Source organism: Coregonus clupeaformis, chromosome 5 (assembly GCF_020615455.1).
Source record: "Coregonus clupeaformis isolate EN_2021a chromosome 5, ASM2061545v1, whole genome shotgun sequence".
In the NCBI taxonomy this organism is placed as follows: domain Eukaryota; kingdom Metazoa; phylum Chordata; class Actinopteri; order Salmoniformes; family Salmonidae; genus Coregonus; species Coregonus clupeaformis.
Genome location: NC_059196.1, coordinates 39,108,453 through 39,127,857, shown reverse-complemented (window position 1 = coordinate 39,127,857; position 19,405 = coordinate 39,108,453). Strand labels below are relative to the sequence as shown.

General features: G+C 44.1%; 1 protein-coding gene across 1 annotated transcript in view; it reads left to right on the top strand.

The window, feature by feature from the left end:
- Positions 1–19,405, top strand: part of gbe1b (glucan (1,4-alpha-), branching enzyme 1b) — a 271,934-nt gene that overhangs the window by 131,849 nt on the left and 120,680 nt on the right. The gene's annotated exons all lie outside the window — the stretch shown is intronic.

Sequence of the window (19,405 nt, the reverse complement as noted above, 5' to 3'; positions counted from 1 at the left end):
ACCTATGAAGAGTCAGGTAGTCATGATTCATTTGGTAGGGACAGATACATATGAAGAGTCAGGTAGTCGTGATTCATTTGGTAGGGACAGATACATATGAAGAGTCAGGTAGTCGTGATTCATTTGGTAGGGACAGATACATATGAAGAGTCAGGTAGTCATGATTCATTTGGTAGGGACAGATACATATGAAGAGTCAGGTAGTCATGATTCATTTGGTAGGGACATATACATATAAAGAGTCAGGTAGTCATGATTCATTTGGTAGGGACAGATACATATGAAGAGTCAGGTAGTCATGATTCATTTGGTAGGGACAGATACCTATGAAGAGTCAGGTAGTCATGATTCATTTGGTAGGGACAGATACATATGAAGAGTCAGGTAGTCGTGATTCATTTGGTAGGGACAGATACATATGAAGAGTCAGGTAGTCGTGATTCATTTGGTATGGTCAGATACATATGAAGAATCAGGTAGTCATGATTCATTTGGTAGGGACAGATACATATGAAGAGTCAGGTAGTCGTGATTCATTTGGTAGGGACAGATACATTTGAAGAGTCAGGTAGTCATGATTCATTTGGTAGGGACAGATACATATGAAGAGTCAGGTAGTCATGATTCATTTGGTAGGGACAGAGTCAGGTAGTCGTGATTCATTTGGTAGGGACAGATACATTTGAAGAGTCAGGTAGTCATGATTCATTTGGTAGGGACAGATACATATGAAGAGTCAGGTAGTCATGATTCATTTGGTAGGGACAGATACATATGAAGAGTCAGGTAGTCATGATTCGTTTGGTAGGGACAGATACATATGAAGAGTCAGGTAGTCGTGATTCATTTGGTAGGGACAGATACATATAAAGAGTCAGGTAGTCGTGATTCATTTGGTAGGGACAGATACATATAAAGAGTCAGGTAGTCATGATTCATTTGGTAGGGACAGATACATATAAAGAGTCAGGTAGTCATGATTCATTTGGTAGGGACATATACATATGAAGAGTCAGGTAGTCATGATTCATTTGGTAGGGACAGATACATATGAAGAGTCAGGTAGTCATGATTCATTTGGTAGGGACAGATACATATGAAGAGTCAGGTAGTCATGATTCATTTGGTAGGGACAGATACATATGAAGAGTCAGGTAGTCATGATTCGTTTGGTAGGGACAGATACATATGAAGAGTCAGGTAGTCATGATTCATTTGGTAGGGACAGATACATATGAAGAGTCAGGTAGTCATGATTCATTTGGTAGGGACAGATACATATGAAGAGTCAGGTAGTCATGATTCATTTGGTAGGGACAGATACATATGAAGAGTCAGGTAGTCATGATTCATTTGGTAGGGACAGATACATATGAAGAGTCAGGTAGTCATGATTCGTTTGGTAGGGACAGATACATATGAAGAGTCAGGTAGTCGTGATTCATTTGGTAGGGACAGATACATATAAAGAGTCAGGTAGTCGTGATTCATTTGGTAGGGACAGATACATATAAAGAGTCAGGTAGTCATGATTCATTTGGTAGGGACAGATACATATAAAGAGTCAGGTAGTCATGATTCATTTGGTAGGGACAGATACATATGAAGAGTCAGGTAGTCGTGATTCATTTGGTAGGGACAGATACATTTAAAGAGTCAGGTAGTCATGATTCATTTGGTAGGGACAGATACATATGAAGAGTCAGGTATTCATGATTCATTTGGTAGGGACAGATACATATGAAGAGTCAGGTAGTCATGATTCATTTGGTAGGGACAGATACATATAAAGAGTCAGGTAGTCGTGATTCATTTGGTAGGGACAGATACATATGAAGAGTCAGGTAGTCGTGATTCATTTGGTAGGGACAGATACATATGAAGAGTCAGGTAGTCGTGATTCATTTGGTAGGGACAGATGTAGCTCAGTTGGTAGAGCATGGCGTTTGCAACGCCAGGGTTGTGGGTTCGATTCCCACGGGGGGCCAGTATGAAAAAAATAAAATAATGTATGCACTCACTAACTGTAAGTCGCTCTGGATAAGAGCGTCTGCTAAATGACTAAAATGTAAATGTAGATACATATGAAGAGTCAGGTAGTCGTGATTCATTTGGTTCACCTATAAGTGAAGGTACTTAGCCATCCCACATATCAGCTATTGTAAACCCAGCTTGACCCTGCTCTGCTAAAGCCTAGGCGTTATCGTTGTGAACTCTGGTCTAATCACTTGAGCATGGTTTACCCTCCGTTACATCTGCTACCTTTTTCCATGGTTTGTTATGAATGAATTAGGGGTTCAAGCAGTGAAGCTGGTGAAACCCCTATTATATTTCTTCTGGTTCATCCTTGTTATTATCATTGTACTGGTTCTTCCTGTGAGGAAAATTAACACGCACATTCCTGTGAGATGGAAAGTCCGAGGAGGGTGCAACTTGACCTGATGCTAAAGGCCCATGGTGTGTACATCCTCTCATGCGATGCCATGACAATTGGCCACAAGGTGGCACTATAACAGGTTATTGAAATGGAAAAACTTTGAAAGGTCACGCCCCATATGACCTAGTGTCCAGGTCCCTCTTCTCACAATGAACAAATTTGCCTCAAGGACCCATAAGGTCCGCCATGATGGATTTTCCACCATTTTGGATTTTGTGAAAAACACTTAAATTACATCTCCATATGGCATCTATGGACGAACATGAACAGTAAACATTCATGTGGATGTGGTCTGGCACATAAAGGCATATGAATCAGACAGGGATATTAGTATTGTTCCAAACACTGTCAAGACTCAAACATATGCAAGCACGTTCAGATCAACCACATGGTGCTGCTCTAACAGGCACATTTATTACATCTCTTGATCTGTTTGACTCAGTGATGAAACTTGGCACAAAGGCTCAAGGGATATGAGTCTCGCTAAGTTGTAAAGTACCGGTTCAGTTCGGCACATTGTGGCGTTGTTTTACAGAAAAAACTATTCATGCAAGCTCATTGGCATGTTGTTTGACAAGAGTCTTGGGAAAAAATATTGTATTTGAAGATGTGCATCCGTAGATGGTGCCGATCAGTCCTGTGGATCTGGAGAAAACGTAGGCAACATCATTATAAATGGTTCAAAATACATCAAAATCATATTGCATGATCTGTTTGATTTTGAGTTCTGATGTTTGGCAAGCGTGGTAAGGAGTACAGAAGTAGCTCATCCTAGGGCGATGTGTCCAATTAGTCCTGATGGTGGCACAGTGGGCCCACAGCTTGAACCCTGACATTGCTGCTCGCAGCTATATTTCTCTTATTGATACTGTAGCAGAATACTGGGCCTATAGCAGATGCCTGACTAATATTGTCAAGGATGAGTAGCGCCGAAGTTATGGTGTCTATGTGCCAAAACAACATCCACACCATATGGAGGGAAAGCAATCTGAATAGAAGGTGAAAGAGACAAAGATAGCGTGAGAGATGGACAGACTGAGAGAAAGAGACAGAGATAGCGAGAGAAAGATGGACAGACTGAGAGAAAGAGACGGAGATAGCGAGAGAAAGATGGACAGACTGAGAGAAAGAGACGGAGATAGCGAGAGAAAGATGGACAGACTGAGAGAAAGAGACGGAGATAGCGAGAGAAAGATGGACAGACTGAGAGAAAGAGACGGAGATAGCGAGAGAGAGAGATGGACAGACTGAGAGAAAGAGACGGAGATAGCGAGAGAGAGAGATGGACAGACTGAGAGAAAGAGATGGAGATAGTGAGAGAGAGAGATGGACAGACTGAGAGAAAGAGACGGAGATAGCGAGAGAGAGAGATGGACAGACTGAGAGAAAGAGACGGAGATAGCGAGAGAGAGAGATGGACAGACTGAGAGAAAGAGACAGAGATAGCGAGAGAGATAAATGGACAGACTGAGAGAAAGAGATGGAGATAGTGAGAGAGAGATGGACAGACTGAGAGAAAGAGACGGAGATAGCGAGAGAGAGAGATGGACAGACTGAGAGAAAGAGACGGAGATAGCGAGAGAGAGAGATGGACAGACTGAGAGAAAGAGACGGAGATAGCGAGAGAGAGAGATGGACAGACTGAGAGAAAGATACAGAGATAGCGAGAGAGAGAAATGGACAGACTGAGAGAAAGAGACGGAGATAGCGAGAGAGATGGACAGTCTGAGAGAAAGAGACGGAGATAGCGAGAGAGAGAGATGGACAGACTGAGACAAAGAGACGGAGATAGCGAGAGAGATGGACAGACTGAGAGAAAGAGATGGAGATAGCGAGAGAGAGAGATGGACAGACTGAGAGAAAGAGACGGAGATAGCGAGAGAGAGAGATGGACAGACTGAGAGAAAGAGACGGAGATAGCGAGAGAAAGATGGACAGACTGAGAGAAAGAGACGGAGATAGCGAGAGAGATGGAGAGATTGAGACTGAGAGAGAGAGAGATCAGGTTTCCATCTAACCATTTCATGCGGATGAATTACCTGACACATAAAAAAGTCACGACAAGGTTAATGGAACTGGAAATCCCGATACAATTTCAAAAATGTCGACGTAGAATTTGTTAGTTCGACATGGTGGGATCTTTTTGTGTCAATGAAATTAATAATTGCAAGAAATGGCAGTAGAAACACCTTCATACGCAAATATTGATACAATAACCATCATATGTTTTTTGGAGGTATTTGGTATTTTAATAGGATCCCTATTAGCTGTTGCAAAAGCAGCAGCTACTCTTCCTGGTGTCCACACAAAACATGAAACATGACATAATACAGAACATTTATAGACAAGAACAGCTCAAGGACAGAACTACATCAATAATATTATTAGTATTATTATAATAATATGTAGCCTACATAGGACAGAACTACGTACATTAAAAAAAAAGGCACATGTAGCCTACATACCAATACACACACAAACTATCTAGGTCAAATAGGGGAGAGGCTTTGTGCCGTGAGGTGCTGCTTTATCTGTTTTTTGAAACCAGGTTTGCTGTTCATTTGAGCAATATGAGATGGAACGGAGTTCCATGCAATAATAGCTCTATATAATACTGTACGCTTTCTTGAATTTGTTCTGGATTTGGGGACTGTGAAAAGACCCCTGGTGGCATGTCTGGTGGGGTAAGTGTGTGTGTGTCAGATATCTAAGTAAACTTGGAGTCACGCGATGAACTGATATGTTGTACTAACACTACAACGTGGTAAAGCATTAAGAGTTTATAGGCAGATACACTATATGTACAAAAGTATGTGGACACCCCTTCAAATGAGTGGATTCGGCTATTTCAGCCACACCCGTTGCTGACAGGTGTATAAAATCGAGCGCACAGCCATGCAATCTCCATAGACAAACATTGGCAGTAGAATGGCCTTACTGAAGAGCTCTGTGACTTTCAACGTGGCACCTTCATAGGATGCCACCTTTCCAACAAGTCAGTTTGTCAGATTTCTGCCCTGCTTGAGCTGCCCCGGTCAACTGTAAGTGTTGTTATTGTGAAGTTGAAACGTTTAGGAGCAACAACAGCTCAGCCGCGAAGTGGTAGGCCACACAAACTCGCAGAACGGGACCGCCGAGTGATGAAGTGCGTAGAGCGTAAAAATCATCTGTCCTCGGTTGCAACGCTCACTAACGAGTTCCAAACTGCCTCTGGAAGCAACGTCAGCACAATAACTGTTTGTCACACACAAGCCTAAGATCACCATGCGCAATGTCAAGCGTCGGCTGAAGTGGTGTAAAGCTCACCACCATTGCACTCTGGAGCAGTGGAAACACGTTCTCTGTAGTGAAGAATCATGCTTCACCATCTGGCAGTTCGACGGACTAATCTGGGTTTGGCAGATGCCAGGAGAGCGCTAACTGCCCGAATGCATAGTGCCAACTGTAAAGTTTGGTGGATGAGGAATAATGGTCTGGGGTTGTTTTTCATGGTTCGGGCTAGGTCCCTTAGTTCCAGTGAAGGGAAATCTTAACGCTACAGCATACAATGACATTCTAGATGATTCTGTGCTTCCAACTATTGTGGCAACAGCTTGGCGAAAGACCCTTTCCTGTTTCAGCATGACAATTCCCTCGTGCATTAAGCGAGGTCCATACAGAAATGGTTTGTCGAGATCGGTGTGGAAGAACTTGACTGGCCTGCACAGAGCCCTAACCTCAACCCTATCGAACACCTTTGGGATGAGCCAGGCCTAATCGCCCAACATCAGTGCCCCAACTCACTAATGCTCTCGTGGCTGAATTGAAGCAAGTTCCTGAAGCAATGTTCCAACATTTCGTGGAAAGTCTTCCCAGAAAAGTGGAGGCTGTTATAGCAGCAAAGGGGGGACCGACTCCATACTAATGGCCGCGACTTTGGAATGAGATGTTCGACGAGCATACTTTTGGTCATGTAGTGTAAAATAAGTTATGCTGTACTTCATGATGGTGACGAGCTTGATGCAAATTTCCAATAAATATCGAGGGTATTATTTGAATGCTGTTGACATGATGATCAATGCTTGGCTGCCAATTTATAAAATAGAAATGATATTGCTGTTATCCATATCCCATCATAACCTACACTGTCCAATTTATCAGTGAACTGTTCTCTAGAGAGCATGAGCCAAAACCAGATTGGGCAAGTTTGTAATTTAGCGCAAAGGTTTTTTTGTGACAAAACCATCCGCAGAGTTGAAAATGCGATGAGAACACGTTTAACTTTTAAAAAAATAATTCGGGTCATTGTGAACTTAACCGCAAAAGTCTGATTGATGGTGGGAAAATATTCTAGAATATTCACATGAAAATCTGTCGCCAATTGGATGGAAACCTAGCGAGAGAGAAATCATAGAAAGGGAAAGCGAGACAAGGGGACATGTTGGATGAAACTGCTTTTATTTTTAGACGGCATACTTTGCTTTTTGAATTGCCTTGTTATCAAGAGTTAAACATACAGTGTTGTTCGGTAACAATGTGAGGAAGATGTTTGTTGTTCATTTTCCTCCAAAACGATTATAAAGCCACGTGTATTTATGGAAGACCGTTGGGTGTGTCCCGAATGGAAGCCTACAGGCAGAACTGTGGGATTTCCGCTACATAGGCCAGCTGCAAACTCAACATTGTCTATGTTGTAAAAATTCATGAAAACAAATATGAGCTTTTGGGTCTTAATTTAAGGTTAGGGTTAGCAGTGTGGTTAAGGTTAGGTTTAAATCAGAATCTATGACTTTGTGGCTGTGCCAGCTAGTGACCATTCTGCAGAGATGCCTCCAGAGCAAGAAAAACGCTAACCTGCCCCTTCTTCTCATATAGTGCACTGCTTTTGACCAGAGACCTATAGGCACGGGTCAAAATGAGTCCACCATAAAGGAAGTAGGGATGGTGTCTGATTCACCAGTTAGAAGAGATGAAGTCAACGTACTCTGTGTATCTTAAATAATGTAGAATATATACAGCACCAGTCAAAAGTTTGGACACACCTACTCATTCAAGGGTTTTTCTTTATTTTTTTGCCATTTTCTACAACAGATCTGTGTGTAATAATAGCATTACAAGATAAAGGGAAACAGATCTGTTTTTTAATAACAGCATTAAAACATCCATTAATTTCCTCAGGAGATCCCTGTTTTCTGTTTCTACTGACTGGACAGGTCCAGTTGGAGTGGGTCATTACCCCGTGTTCATACATACATACCGGCAGAAGCCTGCCTGCGTACTTGCCTATGTGTGATTGTGTGTTTCTATATATATATATATATATATATATATATATATATATATATATACACAGTACCAGTAAAAGGTTTAGACACACCTACTCATTCAAGGGTTTTTCCTTTCTTTTTTACCATTTTCTACATTAATTGAAATGCATTCCAGGTGACTACCTCATGAAACTGGTTGAGAGAATGCCGAGTGTGTTGAAAGCTGTCATCAAGGCAAAGTACTTTGAAGAATCTCAAATATAAAACATATTTTGATTTCTTGAACACTTCTTTGGTTACTACATGATTCCATATGATTCCAAGTGTTGATGTCTTCACTATTATTCTACAATGTAGAAAATAGTAAAAATAAAGAAAAACCCTTGAATGAGTAGGTGTGTCTAAACTTTTGACTGGTAATGTATATCACATCACTTACATTTACATTTTAGTCATTTAGCAGACACTCTTATCCAGAGAGACTTACAGTTAGTGAGTGCATACATTTTCGTACAGGGGTAGAAGCTGTTTAGGAGCCTTTTGGACCTAGACTTGGCGCTCCGGTACCGCTTGCCATGCGGTAGCAGAGAGAACAGTATATGAATTGGGTGGCTGGAGTCTTTGACCATTTTTAGGGCCTTCCTCTGACACCGCCTGGTATAGAGGTCCTGGATGGCAGGAAGCTTGGCCCCAGTGATGTACTGGGCCGTTACGCAATACCCTCTGTAGCGTCTTGTGGTCGGATGCCGAGCTGTTGCCATACAAAGCAGTGATGCAACTTGCAGCTGACATCAGTTTTCAAACAAACAAGTTAACAGCTGCTGAAAGAAACGTGTCTTTCAAGTAATAGAACATCATCCATTTGTCAAATTCACTCTTAACGTTTCAACAGTAAGTATAAGGTGAGGTGAGTTTTATACAGAACAATAATATAAATGCAACATGCAACACTTTCAAATATTTTACTGAGTTACAGTTCATAGAAGGAAACCAGTCAATTTAAATAAATTAATTAGGCCCTCATCTTTGAGGGCATATTCTCTAAAACAACGTTGGAGGCGGCTAATGGTAGAGAAATTAACATTCAATTCTCTGTCAACAGCTCTGTTGGACATTCCTCCAGTCAGCATGCCAATTGCACGCTCCCTCCAAACTTGAGACATCTGTGGCATTGTGTTGTGTGATAAAACTGCACATTTTAGAGTGGCCTTTTATTGTCCCCAGCACAAGGTGCACCTGTGTAATGACCATGCTGTTTAATCAGCTTCTTGATATGCCACACCTGTCAGGTGGATGGATTATCTTGGCAAAGGAGAAATGCTCACTAACAGGGATGTAAAGTAATGTGTGCAAAAAATAAATACGCTTTTTGTGTGTATTAAACATTTCTGGGAGCTTTAACTTCAGCTCATGAAACATGGGACCAACACTTTACATGTTGCGTTTCTATTTTTGTTCAGTATATATATTCAGAGCGAGAGCTGAGCGTCCGAAAAAAATAAAATACAAAAGTTGGCCATGAGGTGTTCAAGGATGAAGGATCAAATAATTAAATGAAGTAGAAGTTTCAAGTTTAAATTTAAATTAAATCATAGTAATACTAATTCCTAACATGAACTGAGACATTTGTGAGTCACTAAACCATTGTAATTCCTCTTATGTACAGCTTTCATGCTGTGAAAGTTAATGAATTAATCAAGTAGGATATAGAAAGTATATCGGGCTGTGCTTTCGGTGTGTGATAAGGTAAGGTGGTTATTACTGAGATGAGAGCAGAAGTACTTTACTGTATGAGCTGTGAGCTGTGAATGTTACATTAATGAAGGTCTTCGTACGTCTCAGTCACAGCACTTTATTTTCTACTATTGTTCTTAATTGCACTCCAGTAGGAATGGAAATGTCAAGGTAACCTGAGAGAGAGGGAAAGTCTCTCCCCCACCTCCTCCTCTCCTCTCCCCTTCCCTTCCCTTCCCCTCTCCTCTCCTTTCCCTTCCCCTCTCCTCTCCTCTCCTCGCCTCGCCTCGCCTCGCCTCTCCTTTCCCTTCCTCTCTCCTCGCCTCGCCTCTCCTTTCCCTTCCTCTCTCCTCTCCTCTCCTCTCCTCTCCTCTCCTCTCCTTTCCCCTCTCCTTCTCCTCTCCTCTCCTCTCCTCTCCTCTCCTCTCCTCTCCTCTCCTCTCCTCTCCTCTCCTCTCCTCTCCTCTCCTCTCCTCTCCCTTCCCCTCTCCCTTCTCCTCTCCTCTCCTCTCCTCTCCTCTCCTCTCTCCTCTCCTCTCCTCTCCTCTCCTCTCCTCTCTCTCTCCTCTCCTCTCCTCTCCTCTCCTCTCCTCTCCTCTCCTCTCCTCTCCTCTCCTTTCCCTCTCCTCTCCTCTCTCTCTCCTCTCCTCTCCTCTCCTCTCCTCTCCTCTCCTCTCCTCTCCTTTCCCTCTCCCTTCCCCTCTCCTCTCCTCTCCTCTCCTCTCCTCTCCTCTCCTCTCCTCTCCTCTCCTCTCCTCTCTTTCCCCTCTCCCTTCTCTCCTCTCCTCTCCTCTCCTCTCCTCTCCTCTCCTCTCCCTTCCCCTCTCCTCTCCCTTCTCCTTTCCCCTCTCCCTTCCCCTCTCCTCTCCTCTCCCTTCCCCTCTCCTCGCCTCGCCTCTCCTTCTGTCCTTGGCTCGTGGATAAAAGCTGAATGAGACAGAAGGCAGTAATGGTTGTTGAATAAGAGAAAGAGCACCATTCATTTAATAAAAAAAGGTTCTATGTCCCAAATGGCACCCTCTTCCCTATAAAGTGCACTCATTTTGACCAGAGCCCATAGAGCCCTTGTCAACAGTAGTGCTCTGTATAGGAAAAAGTGTACAATTTGGAACGCACCTCATTTCCTTAGATTAGTAATTATGAAAACTGTCAAAGCAGTGTGACTGTAAATTAAAGGTACATGTTCCCTCAGATCAGGGGAGAACATGAGTCTTACAGAACCTTCCAGAAAGGTTGTCTAGTTCTCCTGGGTCATTATTCAGGCTGTACACTACCTTTTGTCATGCTTTCTTATTGAAATGGAGGCCAATTCAACTGAGACACATGATGTTTCTGCCTACATTACCTTTTTAAAGCACCTTGTCCTCTTCCTGACAGACTGAAGGTTTAGTATAGGACAATACAGGGACCTGGATTCAATCCATTATGCATGATATCTGGTTCTAGATGGCTAGAAGTTCAGAAAACAAGTGGAGTAGTTAACATAAACATTTGATCTCTCATTCTCTCCCCCCTCTCTCTTTCTCTCTCTCGCCCCCCCCCGCTCTCTCTCTCGCCCCCCTCTCTCTTTCTCTCTCTCTCTCTCTCGCCCCCCCGCTTTCTCTCTCGCCCCCCCGCTCTCTCTCTCGCTCGCTCTCTCTCGCCCCCGCTCTCTCTCTCTCTCTCTCTCTGCCCCACCGCTCTCTCGCCGCTCTCTCTCTCTCTCGCCCCCCGCTTTCTCTCTCGCGCTCTCTCTCTCGCTCGCTCTCTCTCGCCCCGCTCTCTCTCTCTCTCTCTCTCGCCCCCGCTCTCTCGCCCCCGCTCTCTCTCTCTCTCGCCCCGCTTTCTCTCTCGCCCCCCCGCTCTCTCTCTCGCTCGCTCTCTCTCGCCCCCACCGCTCTCTCGCCCCCGCTCTCTCTCTCTCTGCGCCCCGCTCTCTCTCTCTCTCTCTCTCTAGCCCCCTCTCTCTCTCTCTCTCGCTCGCTCGCTCTCTCTCTAGTCATGTTTTTAATGGGAGTTAGCTGCAGTAGCACACCTGTCATGTGTTTCGTGTCATCCTGCAGTGTAATAAACAGAGAGGAGAATGAATGGGTTAGCTACATACCATAAGAGAGGAGAATGGTTTAGCTAGATATCACTGGCCATGGGAAGGATATGGCCAGGTTGTGTAATGACACCGCAGGCGACAGGAGACGAGAGTTTGTTTGAACTCGACGTCTCTCTATCGTTTTCCTCTCAGGTCTTTAGGGTCTAGGGTTATTCCATTGCGCTGTAGTGTGTGTGTGTGTGTGTGTGTGTGTGTGTGTGTGTGTGTGTGTGTGTGTGTGTGTATGGCAAGGTTATCATAGTAAACTAAAACTAATCATGGAAAAAACCGATTGATTAAACTGAAATAAACAAATTAAGAAACCCGTTTGAAAAACTAAAACTATACTGAAACTATTATCTTTGAATCCAACGCTAACTAAAATAAAATAAACATTATGAATTATTTTGATTTTAAGTTTTTTGTCTTCTAAACTTTGGGCAAAAATGAAATAAGGTTTTCAAGCTTTTCTTTCTAATGGGATTTTCAAGCGTCTGAATCTGTCAGGTAAATGCTGCCAGGAGATGGTGAGGCTTCAAATAGGCCTAGCATCCCTGTCACTATCTACCCTAGTTACCATCTAGCATCCCTGTTACTATCTACCCTAGTTACCATCTAGCATCCCTGTCACTATCTACCCTAGTCACCATCTAGCATCCCTGTCACTATCTACCCTAGTTACCATCTAGCATCCCTGTCACCATCTAGCATCCCTATCACTATCTACCCTAGTTACCATCTAGCATCCCTGTCACTATCTACCCTAGTTACCATCTAGCATCCCTATCACTATCTACCCTAGTTACCATCTAGCATCCCTGTCACTATCTACCCTAGTTACCATCTAGCATCCCTGTCACTATCTACCCTAGTTACCATCTAGCATCCCTGTCACTATCTACCCTAGTTACCATCTAGCATCCCTGTCACTATCTACCCTAGTTACCATCTAGCATCCCTGTCACTATCTACCCTAGTTACCATCTAGCATCCCTATCACTATCTACCCTAGTTACCATCTAGCATCCCTGTCACTATCTACCCTAGTTACCATCTAGCATCCCTGTCACTATCTACCCTAGTTACCATCTAGCATCCCTATCACTATCTACCCTAGTTACCATCTAGCATCCCTATCACTACCTACCCTAGTTACCATCTAGCATCCCTGTCACTATCTACCCTAGTTACCATCTAGCATCCCTGTCACTATCTACCCTAGTTACCATCTAGCATCCCTGTCACTATCTACCCTAGTTACCATCTAGCATCCCTATCACTACCTACCCTAGTTACCATCTAGCATCCCTGTCACTATCTACCCTAGTTACCATCTAGCATCCCTGTCACCATCTAGCATCCCTATCACTATCTACCCTAGTTACCATCTAGCATCCCTGTCACTATCTACCCTAGTTACCATCTAGCTTCCCTGTCACTATCTAGCATCCCTATCACTATCTACCCTAGTTACCATCTAGCATCCCTATCACTATCTACCCTAGTTACCATCTAGCATCCCTATCACTATCTACCCTAGTTACCATCTAGCATCCCTGTCACTATCTACCCTAGTTACCATCTAGCATCCCTATCACTATCTACCCTAGTTACCATCTAGCATCCCTGTCACCATCTAGCATCCCTATCACTATCTACCCTAGTTACCATCTAGCATCCCTGTCACTACCTACCCTAGTTACCATCTAGCATCCCTGTCACTATCTACCCTAGTTACCATCTAGCATCCCTATCACTATCTACCCTAGTTACCATCTAGCATCCCTATCACTATCTACCCTAGTCACCATCTAGCATCCCTGTCACTATCTACCCTAGTCACTATCTAGCATCCCTATCACTATCTACCCTAGTCACCATCTAGCATCCCTATCACTATCTATCCTAGTTACCATCTAGCATCCCTGTCACCATCTACCCTAGTTACCATCTAGCATCCCTGTCACCATCTAGCATCCCTATCACTATCTATCCTAGTTACCATCTAGCATCCCTGTCACCATCTACCCTAGTTACCATCTAGCATCCCTGTCACTACCTACCCTAGTTACCATCTAGCATCCCTGTCACTATCTACCCTAGTTACCATCTAGCATCCCTATCACTATCTACCCTAGTCACTATCTAGCATCCCTATCACTATCTACCCTAGTCACCATCTAGCATCCCTATCACTATCTATCCTAGTTACCATCTAGCATCCCTGTCACCATCTACCCTAGTTACCATCTAGCATCCCTGTCACTACCTACCCTAGTTACCATCTAGCATCCCTGTCACTATCTACCCTAGTTACCATATAGCATCCCTATCACTACCTACCCTAGTTACCATCTAGCATCCCTGTCACTACCTACCCTAGTTACCATCTAGCATCCCTATCACTACCTACCCTAGTCACTATCTAGCATCCCTATCACTATCTACCCTAGTTACCATCTAGCATCCCTGTCACTATCTACCCTAGTTACCATATAGCATCCCTATCACTACCTACCCTAGTTACCATCTAGCATCCCTGTCACCATCTACCCTAGTTACCATCTAGCATCCCTGTCACCATCTACCCTAGTTACCATCTAGCATCCCTGTCACTATCTACCCTAGTTACCATCTAGCATCCCTGTCACTATCTACCCTAGTTACCATCTAGCATCCCTGTCACTATCTACCCTAGTTACCATCTAGCATCCCTATCACTATCTACCCTAGTTACCATCTAGCATCCCTGTCACTATCTACCCTAGTTACCATCTAGCATCCCTGTCACTATCTACCCTAGTTACCATCTAGCATCCCTGTCACTATCTACCCTAGTTACCATCTAGCATCCCTGTCACTATCTACCCTAGTCACTATCTAGCATCCCTATCACTATCTACCCTAGTTACCATCTAGCATCCCTGTCACTATCTACCCTAGTTACCATCTAGCATCCCTGTCACTATCTACCCTAGTCACCATCTAGCATCCCTATCACTATCTAGCATCCCTGTCACTATCTACCCTAGTCACCATCTAGCATCCCTGTCACTATCTACCCTAGTCACCATCTAGCTAAAAACAAGACTACTGGCTATCACTAGCTAACAGAAAACTACTAGCTAACAGAGAAGAAATACAAGACGACTGGCTATAGGCCTAGCATCCCTGTCACTACAGCGCCTTGCAAAAAAAAATATTCATCCCTCTTGGCGTTTCTCCTATTTTGTTGCATTACAACCTGTAATTTAAATTGATTTTTATTTGGATTTCATGTAATGGACATACACAAAATAGTCCAAATTGGTGAAGTGAAATGAAAAAAATAACTTGTTCTAAAAAATAAATAACGGAAAAGTGGTGCGTGCATATGTATTCACCCCCTTTGCTATGAAGCCCCTGAATAAGATCTGGTGCAACCAATTACCTTCAGAAATCACATAATTAGTTAGATTGCACACAGGTGGACTTTATTCAAGTGTCACATGATCTCAGTATATATATATATATATACACCTGTTCTGAAAGGCCCCAGAGCCTGCAACACCACTAAGCAAGGGGCACCACCAAGCAAGTGGCACCATGAAGAACAAGGACCTCTCCAAACAGGTCAGGGACAAAGTTGTGGAGAAGTACAGATCAGGGTTGGGTTATAAAGAAATATCTGAAACTGTGAACATCCCACAGAGCACCATTTAAATCCATTATTAAAAAATGGAAAGAATATGGACCACAACAAACCTGCCAAGAGAGGGCCGCCCACCAAAACTCACTGACCAGGCAAGGAGGGCATTATTCAGAGAGGCAACAAAGAGACCAAAGATAACCCTGAAGGAGCTGCAAAGCTCCGCCAAAAGGCATGTGGGAGACTCCCCAAACATATGGAAGAAAGGGGCTCTGGTCAGATGAGACTAAAATTGAGCTTTTTGGCCATCAAGGAAAACGCTATGTCTGGCGCAAACCCAACACCTCTCATCACCCCGAGAACACCATCCCCACAGTGAAACATGGTGGTGGCAGCATCATGCTTTGGGGATGTTTTTCATCGGCAGGGACTGGGAAACTGGTCAGAATTGAAGGAATGATGGATGGTGCTAAATACAGGGAAATTCTTGAGGGAAACCTGTTTCAGTCTTCCAGAGATTTGAGACTGGGATGGAGGTTCACCTTCCAGCAGGACAATGACCCTAAGCATACTGCTAAAGGAACACTGGAGTGGTTTAAGGGGAAACATTTAAATGTCTTGGAATGGCCTAGTCAAAGCCCAGACCTCAATCCAACTGAGAATCTGTGGTATGACTTAAAGATTGCTGTACACCAGTGGAACCCATCCAACTTGAAGGAGCTGGAGCAGTTTTGCCTTGAAGAATGGGGAAATATCCCAGTGGCTAGATGTGCCAAGCTTATAGAGACATACCCCAAGAGATTTGCAGCTGTAATTGCTGCAAAAGGTGGTGAATAGTTGCACGCTCAAGTTTTCAGTTTTTTGGTCTTATTTCTTGTTTGTTTCACTATAAAACAATATGTTGCATCTTCAAAGTGGTAGGCATGTTGTGTAAATCAAATGATATAACCCCCCCCCCCAAAAAAAAAAATATATATCAATTTCAATTCCAGGTTGTAAGGCAACAAAATAGGAAAAATGCCAAGCGGGGTGAATACTTTTGCAAGCCACTGTATCTACCAAGTCTAAACAGACAAACATCACTATCTACCTAGTCTAAACAGACAGACGTACCACAAATGCCTTCTTATGGTTCACCACAGAAATAATTCCCCGGAACACAAGGTAGTAGGAACATATCGCCACAGTTTCTAACCCAGCTAAAACATATATTTCATATCGCCGTTCATGCTAAAAGCTAGCGTAACTACTAGCCATCCCGTAACGTGATGTACACAAGGTAAAGGCAGAATGATGTACGTCGTGGATGTGCAGAACACTATTTCGGTAAAAACTACAAGCACAGTCTTTTCCGTACCAATGGCAGTGATGCCGAACGCTACGACAACTGTAAAGCACTGGAGGAGATTGTTTGACCCGGTCTCTGTGGGAGATGGCTTGCCACTGGCAGTTTGCGAAAAGTGTCGAACTGTCCTTGAAACTCTTCTTAGTGGTTAAGAGCGTTGGGCCAGTCAACGGAATGTGGCTGGTTCTAATCCCCGAGCCGGCTAAGGTGAGAAATCTGTCGATGTGCCCTTGAGCAAGGCACTTAAGACTAATTGTTCCTGTAAGTCGCTCTGGATAAGAGTGTCTGCTAAATGAGAACGTCTGCTAATGGCATAAAGCTGTATAGAGATCGCAACGTTGTATCTGTGCCATTATGATGCCTGTGACAGCATGGGCAGAGCCAGTGAGGCTATCTCCATTTTAAAGTAGTACATTTTCTTCTTCTTTTGATGTTTGAAAATCAATTTTCTTCAAATCAATTTGAAGCAGGAGACAATGCTCCAATCATTGACTGATCGCTCCAATCCCATAGGATTCCCCACCCCAGTTGATGACTTTAAAATGGGCAAAGCCCTCAATGGCAATGTCCATGCAAAAACGGGTTGTGATCTCTATGGAACAGGGAAGCGCGTCACTGCCTTATCCGGTGACGTCACGGCCTTATCCGGTGACGTCACGGCCTTATCAGGTTGTTGCCCTAGCGCCATCATCCCCACCGGACACAAAATAGTAGCTTGCTAGCGAGATGGAGAACGCAGAGGTTATTTTTAACGAGTGCATTTTGCAAGTGGCTTGGTTGCATCATCTACTGTCACTAAAGTAGAGTGGTACTGGAGAACCCTAGAGAGTAAACAGGAGAGTAGAGGTTCTAGGAGAACCCTAGAGAGTAAACAGGAGAGTAGAGGTTCTAGGAGAACCCTAGAGAGTAAACAGGAGAGTAGTGGTACTGGAGAACCCTAGAGAGTAAACAGGAGAGTAGTGGTTCTAGGAGAACCCTAGAGAGTAAACAGGAGAGTATAGGTTCTAGGAGAACCCTAGAGAGTAAACAGGAGAGTAGTGGTTCTAGGAGAACCCTAGAGAGTAAACAGGAGAGTAGAGGTTCTGGAGAACCCTAGAGAGTAAACAGGAGAGTAGAGGTACTGGAGAACCCTAGAGAGTAAACAGGAGAGTAGAGGTTCTAAGAGAACCCTAGAGAGTAAACAGGAGAGTAGAGGTTCTAGGAGAACCCTAGAGAGTAAACAGGAGAGTAGAGGTTCTAGGAGAACCCTAGAGAGTAAACAGGAGAGTAGAGGTTCTAGGAGAACCCTAGAGAGTAAACAGGAGAGTAGAGGTTCTAAGAGAACCCTAGAGAGTAAACAGGAGAGTAGAGGTTCTAGGAGAACCCTAGAGAGTAAACAGGAGAGTAGAGGTTCTAGGAGAACCCTAGAGAGTAAACAGGAGAGTAGAGGTTCTAGGAGAACCCTAGAGAGTAAACAGGAGAGTAGTGGTACTGGAGAACCCTAGAGAGTAAACAGGAGAGTAGTGGTTCTAGGAGAACCCTAGAGAGTAAACAGGAGAGTATATGTTCTAGGAGAACCCTAGAGAGTAAACAGGAGAGTAGTGGTTCTAGGAGAACCCTAGAGAGTAAACAGGAGAGTAGAGGTTCTGGAGAACCCTAGAGAGTAAACAGGAGAGTAGAGGTACTGGAGAACCCTAGAGAGTAAACAGGAGAGTAGAGGTACTGGAGAACCCTAGAGAGTAAACAGGAGAGTAGAGGTTCTAGGAGAACCCTAGAGAGTAAACAGGAGAGTAGTGGTTCTAGGAGAACCCTAGAGAGTAAACAGGAGAGTAGTGGTTCTAGGAGAACCCTAGAGAGTAAACAGGAGAGTAGAGGTTCTAGGAGAACCCTAGAGAGTAAACAGGAGAGTAGAGGTTCTAAGAGAACCCTAGAGAGTAAACAGGAGAGTAGAGGTTCTAGGAGAACCCTAGAGAGTAAACAGGAGAGTAGAGGTTCTAGGAGAACCCTAGAGAGTAAACAGGAGAGTAGAGGTTCTAGGAGAACCCTAGAGAGTAAACAGGAGAGTAGAGAGTAGAACGGTACTACGAGAACCCTAGAGAGTAAACAGGAGAGTAGAGGCACTAGGAGAACCCTATATAGTAAACAGGAGAGTAGAGAGTAGAACTGTACTACGAGAACCCTAGAGAGTAAACAGGAGAGTAGAGGCACTAGGAGAACCCTAGAGAGTAAACAGGAGAGTAGAGAGTAGAACGGTACTACGAGAACCCTAGACAGTAAACAGGAGAGTAGAGAGTTGCTAGGAGAACCATAAAGATTAAACAGGAGAGTAGAGGAAGTAGGAGAACCCTAGATAGTAAACAGGAGAGTAGAGGTTCTATGAGAACCCTAGAGAGTATACAGGAGAGTAGATGTTCTAGGAGAACCCTAGAGCGTAAACAGGAGAGTAGATGTTCTAGGAGAACCCTAGAGAGTAAACAGGAGAGTAGATGTTCTAGGAGAACCCTAGAGAGTAAACAGGAGAGTAGAGCGAAGAGGCAGCTTTTAGTTAAATGTAGTGCACTGTAAAGGGAATAGGGTATCATTTGGGACACACTCGGTGTAAGAAAGCGGCGCCAGGAGTGATTGACTCTGCCGCCACCACCTCACCCTGATGCTCCTCTACCCATCTGCCTCCCACACTACCCACGCTGCCTCCCACACTCCCCACGCTGCCTCCCACACTACCCACGCTGCCTCCCACACTACCCACGCTGCCTCCCACACTTCCCACGCTGCCTCCCACACTACCCACGCTGCCTCCCACACAACCCACGCTGCCTCCCACACTACCCACGCTGCCTCCCACACTACCCACGCTGCCTCCCCAAACTCCTTCCCTCCCTTCCTCCCTGCTTCAGCATCCTCCCAGCCTCCCTTCCACTTCGTTCCAGCCTACCTTTCTCTCTCTCTCACTCCCTCTCTCTCCCCCCCT